Here is an 8,630-nt window from a genome sequence, read left to right as displayed (position 1 = left end):
GCTTCCGGAACCGATGATGGTGTCCAATGTGGCCAAAGAGACATTGAATGGCTGTTAGTGACATAATACTACAAATCTAAGTAGTTGAAATTACATTTTGGAAAAATTTTCACCATTATAAATTCATGGCAGAATTTATTAAAATCGATATTTTCTGCGTGATCGTACTCATCACCCTGTAATTCCGGAACCGGAAGTCGGATTCATTAGAAATTCAATAGCAGCCTATGGGAACGTTGTACCTTTCATTTGAGACCAAGTTTGTCAAAATCAGTTCCGCCATCTCTGAGAAAAATGAATGAAAAGTTGGTCACACAGACGCACATACATACACACATACATACACACGCACAGACATTTGCCGAACTCGACGAACTGAATCGAATGGTATATGTCACTCGGCCCTCCGAGCCTCCGTTAAAAGTCGGTTTTCAGAGCAATTGCAATACCTTTCTATTGAGAAAGGCAATAAAGAAAAGCAATCGAGAATGTGATACAGAGTGTGGAAGGAATTTGATGTAGAGGTTCGTTCAAATAAAAAAAACAGTTCCAGAAATGGGTCTTGAAAAAGTTTTGACAATTTATCTCAAAAATCATTTTTCATAACCAACTTTGCGGATGTTCTAAATGATTTTTTTGATTTGTTTTGGGAAAATGCTCCGAATATGTATATCTTTCATTCTAAAGTTAAGCAGCATGATGTTTGGAACATATACTTTTTGGGGCAACCTACTGGACACTTATACTGTGATGTATACTAACCGAAAACAGACAAAATAAAGAAAAAAAAACAATAAAAAATATTTGCTGGATCTGCTTCATTATAAAACCGAGGTCGCTGGTGTGCACGGTTCATGGTTCTCACACAGCTTGACAATCGATTCGTTGACGACGACCGGTGGCGTTGGGACACAACCTCATTCTGACGTGCAGCTCAACCGGGTAGGGCGGGTTGAAACGAATAGAACTGATCGTCCACTGATAAGGGCCAGCGAAAGCCACACGGTTGCGGAGTAGTTGTGCGGTGCTCTCCGCTCGAATAGTGTGTTACTTGATTAAGGAATGAAACAACAACGGGAAGGGGTGGTCACCGGTAAATATACACTTGGTATAGTATGTGCCTCATTTGGCTGACCGTCGTCACATGTTCGTGCACTGGCATCTCTGGCCACCACGAGGCATGGTCGCCGTCGTCGAGACCGCTGATGAGGGTGTGAGAAATGTTGCCGTTGTATAAGGGTGGTTCGTGATGGAATCATATTTCCCCCGGTTTTGGGCAAAGAAGTCGATGGATTTCATCATTGGGCTTAAGTAACCTGATGAAATATAAACTTTGTAACTCGTATTTATAGCCCTGATCTGGTTGGATTTTTCTGCCTCGAATAAATACCCCAGGTCTGATAAAAGTTGTAATTCACGGTTTACGTACGAGTCTAAGAATCATTAAAAGGATTAGTCGCACACATACTCATAGGCAACTTTTACTCCATCTAGGAAGAATTACAAGTTTTTTTTTCAATATTACTAAAATGTTTCATGCTCAAGTATTGTTGTCATAATTAGAAGTTTAGCTAAAACAAACAACATGTTTGCAACACAGGCAACCTGTTTCAAATGGTAGTTATGAAATCACCTAAACGTATAAGCAAAACACTGATAAAATGATGGTAAAACGTTCTATAAGTTATCGAAGATATTGTTGGATCCGATTACCTGTGACAAGTGTCATCACCTACCACGAATATTTCAAAACGACGTAACCACCCTAGTAAACCACAACTTATCACGAAAGCGTGTAGCTTAGTGTCCACCACTAATAGAACGGCAGTAGTAGAGCAGAGCCTAACGCAGTAAAGAGCCGTCCACCAAACAGTTCGGTGCGTTCACTGTGAGGTAACCGGTGTGATCACATTTTTTTTCGTTTGATTCGCCTTTTCAGTCTTCACGGATACACTCTCCGCTAGTGACGTACCTACCCTTACTCTTAAGTACATCTGCATTAGAGTATCAGTTGTTACTACCTATGTAGTTATCGGTATAGTTTATTCAAGTGCCGCGTATCATTTATCGTTCAATTTTGTGGCAGGTTGTCATCGAGCTATCTGCATACAGTTTTTAAAAGTTGGTTATGTCTTTCAATAGAAGAACACAAGCACGAACATACTTCAGTACAATTCAGAATTGATCAACTTACAGAGGGAATGCAAGTGGTCACGCGATTCAAATACAGTTAGAAGTGCATCAGAGGAAACCAATTGAAAATCGAATCCAAGTCGGAAGTGGGTTGTCGTGAACATCAGCACGCAAAACCGGAAATGCGGTTAATTGTACAGTGTCCTTTGTTCATAGTGACCCGTCTAACTAGGACGATAGTAATTTGTACCAGTGACGATGGACTGAAACAAGGTGGTTACTAAAGTTGACAGAGATATCAAAAGAGTGATAAAAAAAGCTTAGCAAAAAGTGTCCTTAATTTCAATTAAGCACGACAGTTGGCAGTTCATTGCGGGTAACCAATACCTGCCAGATGGGATGTAAACACTTGGTTGGAAACAAACGGAGCTTCAAACGCGCGTCAGTAAGGTAATTAATTAGTTTAAATATAGAGAGAGATAGTAAAAAAAACAGAAACAAATTTGAGGAGACGCAATTTATTTATTGTTATCGTTAGACCAGTCGACAGAGTGTCTTTTTTTATTACTATCTCATTGATAAGAAGCGGAATGTATGACACATGACGTTCTTGATTGGATGGTAAACAGCATTGCTGATATGTGGTTTACAAACTTTATCAATTTTAAACTTTTCATATATAGGATGCTGTGATTATTTAGTTGTAAACTTTACATTTAATGTAAATGGGCTGAATCATTAATTTTGGTGAACTTTTTAATGGTGTTTGTTTTTTTTCAAATTTTGTAATTGTTATATCCAAACTAACATGATTAAATTTCTTATTCACTACAGTGTATTTAAGTATGCGGAAGAAGTGTTTTATAACGAAGTACTTCATAATATAACTCAATATAAGTAGCAAATAAACTTCACATTTTCAAAAACGAACATAAAATCACTTATTCTTGAGAACAGGCGCAAAACCCGCTTAGGACGACTTAAGAAAAGTTTCAAGAGTGTTTTCCAAAGTTCTCTTATGCCTAATAGTTTTTTATTCATTCAGCAAGAGCGTTTTCTCTTTGTTAAATCAATCATTTTAAGAAAAAAAAATATGGCAACATCCTCAGACTACATCAGCCTAACCAAAAGTGTCATAAAAGTTCCTTAAAACTATTCTTAAGTTTTTTTAAAAGCTGTTTTTCAAAAGCGGGCATCTCTTTGTTCGAGAGGTCGTATTGATGTGCCCCGATTGTAATGAAAATATCAGTGTTTGTTTGTGTATATAAGGGATGGACTTCGGTCAAACATTAGATCCATATTTTGAGGGGAAGTGGGGTAAAACGGGCATTGAAAATAGATGGAAATTTTGAACTCTCTATCTCTGGTTTAGCTTGATGAAATCTTATTCTGTTTAGTTTTTCTGAAAGGACTTCGGGAGGGTTCAAAATAGGTTTTGCATCTTAGATTTGTTATCGAAAAGATCGAAAAAAATAGTCAAATTATTAAAATGATAAAAGTGAATAAAATTTATGAACTGGAAAAAATAAAATGCCTAGCATGAAAAAAGTGAATAACATTGAATGAATAAAATGAATAAAACGAATGCTGAATGGAATAAATGATTCAAATGAAATGAACATATAATTAAAAATAGACCTGTGCGCTGCCGCGCTACGCCTCCGCCGCCGGTAAATTTTAACAAACGCCAACGCCGAAAGGTGGACCGGCACCGCGCCGCCGACGCTTTTTTCTCACGCCGACAATTCGCGAACTCGAAAATTGTTGACTCATAATATTATCCACAAATCTAGGAACATTGTTTATGATCCGAATATACGACATTAACTGTTTCATAACTTATCACATATTGATTTTTATTGGTTGTGCATTAGATCACAAAATTAACAAAGTCTTGATATTTTCTCGAAAATCATTACACGACACTCGGAATATAATTCATGGATCCATTCTTGCTTCGTCAACTGGTTATAGTTGCCAGCATATAAGTTACAAATTAAAAAAAAAACACTTCTACTTTCAAGATATAGTTAATGAAATTTACGATTATGTGCCTAATCTTTGCACGTAATCAATTTCACTGGAACGAAATTTACTTTATGACTTTACCTTATTTTTACGAAGCTTCGTAAAGTGTCCATTTTTTATAAAACAAATGAATCTCAGATTTGAGCAAGAGTAATAAATTACAAGCGAGTTTTTATTTTCCTTCGGATTGGGTTGTGCCAAATTTCGTTTTAAAAGTTTGTTTATTTTAAATACATTTTTTGTGAAACTAGTTGGCAATTATTTCAAATTATTTTAAGCTAAAATTTGCAACATTTTTTTTTATTGTTCAATATTCCAACGTGTTAAAATGGATGAAACTTTTTGTACATTGATAAAGCACTGAAATAAAACAGTTTTAGCCGTTTTAAAGGTTTTCATAATCTTTTATTCTAGTTGGACACAAATTATACGAATTTTGGTAACTCGAATTTTACAGTACATTGAAATACTTTGTATAATACCAATTAACATCTATTTAACAATGAATATCTTTCCAAAATTAGTTTAAACAAACATTTGAATGAAAAACTTTGACATCAATAACTTAATGTGGGTGAACATGCAGGTTATCAAAGTCACCCCGGAATACGAAAACGGACTTCAACTTGAAATTATTTTTGGAAAATAGCTGTAAGCGGACAATTTTAGGTAAAACCATCCAATCTAGTTCTCCATACATCAGTACATGGTTTAAAAATATTAAACTTGAAAAAAAATTGTTGCATTTAAAAATAAGTGATGATTACTTCGAAAAGTGATCAATATCACCCCGGTTTACGGTACTGAATTATCCACTCTATTAATTGTGACATTGAAACTTCAGTTGAAGCGTTCTCATCATAAGGCAAATATGGACAATTGGAAACTTCGCTATTAGTTAGAAGAATTATTACACTTGTATCCACTATTGAGAGTTCAAGGGGTCTTAGGCGACTTTTTTTCCCGGATCTAAATTGTGGATATTTTTAGACTTTGATCCTTTATTTTTCATAAAAGTTCATTCTAGTACAATGAATATGCATTTTCAACAATATCATCTCAAAACAGGTATTCTTAGTTTTCGAATGACATATTTCAACATGATTCATTCAAGATTGTATTGGGGTACGAAAAGTTTAAAAAACACACGTGGACGGTCTGTTTTCAAAATTTTCATCTTCAAACCTCCATGTTACCCAGTATTTCCTTAATTATAGCCAAGCTAAGCTTAGGTAGACTGCCCGTAGTTGCACTTCACGATTAAACGAGTGAGTGAACATGCACAATGAACGAAAAAAATAATGTTTGGGAGTAGCAAATCATTTACACTGTGCATGTTTCACTGACTTAATTGTTTCATAAAATGGTCAATAACGATGCCGGCCGCGTCCAATGCTGTTCTCTCGGGGAAGGAAAGGAAAATTAGTTCGATATTTGCTGTTAATTGAGACCGAGACTACCTCTGCATCTCCACGAGCATCACGGGAAGGGAATTGTGTTAGTAGGAAAAGAAAAAGATCATTAGGAGCTAAACTATAAGACTAACTTGTCTGATTAAAAGCAGATTAAAAGCTATGTAAGCTGAATAAAAATGAACTATTTAAACATTAACGATTTATTCAACCTATCTAAACTCCAGTATTCGTCAGTTCAGGCTGAACTATACTACCAACAAATGTAGCCGCAGCAATATTAACGCTTTTATTCAACCATCTTAATTAGACTGAATTACGAGTTGGATAAATGCTGCTGTTACCAATACTACAACCTTTAATATTTAAGCTGCACTACATATCTTCCAAAAGTTGTTTCTTCCTATACATTTGACCGTATACCAACTTTGACTTTTAGCTGCTTCATGTGTTTAACAAAGAAAGAAACCTACTCCAAAAATTGAGATGATTGGCAAAGCATGACGAATGGTAACCGGCCTGGGTTCGAGTCCCAATACACGCTCATTTTTTTTACTTTTAAGTGAAGGCCTTCTCAAATTAGCACATTTAGAACATTTTTCTCATTCAATTTAACGGTTTACACATTACGTAATTCGCAATATCCGCATTTAATAAAAACCAATGAAAAATTTGGTTTGAAACGATTTTAAGTTTGAAACACCTTTAAAATTGAAAGTATTTTGAAAGGGATCGTAAAGTAGAAACCAAAAGTGTACCCGTGAAAAATCTTGTGCCGTTAGAAACTTTAAACCGCACACATGAAAAATAGAAACCAACGCGGGAAAAAATATCCATGACAATAGCGACAGACAGATAATTTTCCTTGAAAAAGGCCACCAAAAACGGCCGAAACGTGGGACAATCAAAAAATAAGTCGTTTGATATTTATACAAGACTGCGAAAGCCAATACCCAAACATAAAACACCCCCAGTCGATCAAAAAGATACATTGAAACTAATTTAAAATTTCTTAACAAGTTGAAAATTTTTGACGGAGTCCAGATCCCCCGGTCCCTCCTGGATCCGCCACTGGTTTAAAGTCGACACATAGCATTTCAAGTTCGTGGCTGTCTATTCATTGTATGTATATGCAAAACGTTCTGAATATGTGATAGCCATTCCACCATTGACGAATTTCGCGCCAAATCGTATTCAGAGTTGGCAGCACCCTCTCAGATTCTAATGAAACTTTCTGTACATGAAGACTTTGTCACAAAAAGCCACTTTGCATATTTTGTTTTTCCAAAAATGATCTATACTGTCTTTTGAAAAGGGCCAAACTTATTTTCCCATTTTTTTTCAAATGCTATAGTCTAAAAATGACAAATCCTACAAAAAATTTTGTAGGAGTGGTTTTTACAAAATTACTCAAATTTTTGAATAAATGATGAAAAAAATCTTCATTGGCTCCTACACTGAAAAAAATCGATTTAAAAATTTAAAGTCGATTTACAAAAAAACCATTTTTAATTTGGATGAAATTTTGTTTCAAGGTAAACAATTATGTTCCCTACCTACCGTCAAAAATTCAAGTTGGGCGCTTTTGAGGAAAAAAAGTTATTTAAAAAAACTTTTCCTTGTCCAAACTGAATTTTTTTTTCTTCAGTGTATTTTTATCGAAAACTAAACCAATGAAAGTCATAATCATCTCAGAATCCAATAAAGCTCAGTTTGTGAGAAGATATTGTCTAATTTAGCAACTAAGCATATTTTTATTAAGGGGTTAACTACTTATTCATTTTTCATGAAATCGATATTTTTTTTACTTTATCTGAAAGTACAACTCCTTGCGAATGGTTTCCCAAATTTTTATAAAGATTCAAGAAATAGATCGAAAGTTACAGCGCTTCCTAACGCGCTTCGTCTACTAAGAGCAGTGGTAATTTGAAATTTTAAACTCCAATTTCTCGAAATATCGATTTACTAAAAATGATTTTTCCGTGATCACGATTGCCGAAAAACTACTCAATCAATTTTCTTAATTTTTTCAAGTGATCGTAATTAATTCCTTTTGTATTCATAAATTTTTGTTTCATGGAAAAGAATTTTTTAATACAATTTTTAGAGCTTAAAACAGCGTTTTTTTTAGTAAAAACGTTCTCGAATGCAGGAAAAAAATATTATTTATTCAACCAATCGTTAAGGTACGAGGAATACTCATATACTAATGGAATTTTTTGAGTTTTGGAATTTTAGATGATCTATTGGTCTCCAATCGTGATCACCGCAAACCTCTTAAATAAAAAAGGGTTTCGGGGGGAAAACCATAACTCCGCCAATTATCAATTTATTTTTATAAACTTATGCTTGTTTATTTTACTGAAAAATGTACTACCAAAATATTATAAGTTTGAGGTAATCAAATCATTCCTTTATTTCTTTACGTAAATTCAAACTTTCTTGACATTTTTATTACTAAAAGGTATGTAACCCCTATATCAAAAATCCCATTTGAAAGAGTTTATGTCGTTAAACAAATATTCCATTATTACTTTTTTATTTTCTTCTTTAGTGCTGAGGAAGAATTAGAGAAAGAAATAATCAGCACAACATTATGTATTGAATTTTACATAATTATTTATTTATTTTTATATTTTACATTTGTCTTAAAACTATTTTCATGCATGCTATTTTGTATTATTTCTATACAAGGAAAATATTTTTGGTTCATCTTCTGAATTAGAATACCTTTTCGTCTCTACTTTGCCCCCAGGAATAGGCACAAAACTGTGGAATTTTTGAGTTCCAGATATTGTTTTGGCGTTATTAAACAGCTCTTAGAGTTCTTCTGACATTTTGTTGTGCTGTTCAGTGAATATGTAGCAGAAAATAATTTTGTGATATTTTTATCAGTTTGTTTCAACTGTCCAGTTATATAACTCTTGGGGACTTGTTATGGTATTTCCATAGTCGCGAGTAAGACTAGCTTTTTGCCATTCGCTTGAGAGTGCCAGCAATAGCATCAAAGGGTTCTTTTTCATGGGATGCTGCAACAAAATGCCATTCTTCGCTTAA

General features: G+C 34.4%; 1 protein-coding gene across 1 annotated transcript in view; it reads left to right on the top strand.

The window, feature by feature from the left end:
- The first annotated feature begins 1,840 nt into the window (after positions 1-1,840).
- The window catches only part of LOC131692938 (uncharacterized), a 31,757-nt gene continuing 24,967 nt past the window's right edge, over positions 1,841-8,630 (top strand). Inside the window, exon 1 of the mRNA XM_058980356.1 lies at positions 1,841-2,583. The gene's annotated coding sequence lies outside the window, so the exon portion shown is untranslated. The remainder of the gene's footprint in view (positions 2,584-8,630) is intronic.

Source organism: Topomyia yanbarensis, chromosome 3 (assembly GCF_030247195.1).
Source record: "Topomyia yanbarensis strain Yona2022 chromosome 3, ASM3024719v1, whole genome shotgun sequence".
Lineage (NCBI taxonomy): Eukaryota > Metazoa > Arthropoda > Insecta > Diptera > Culicidae > Topomyia > Topomyia yanbarensis.
Note: the sequence above shows the minus strand (reverse complement) of the source record. Positions and strands in the feature narration are given on the sequence as shown.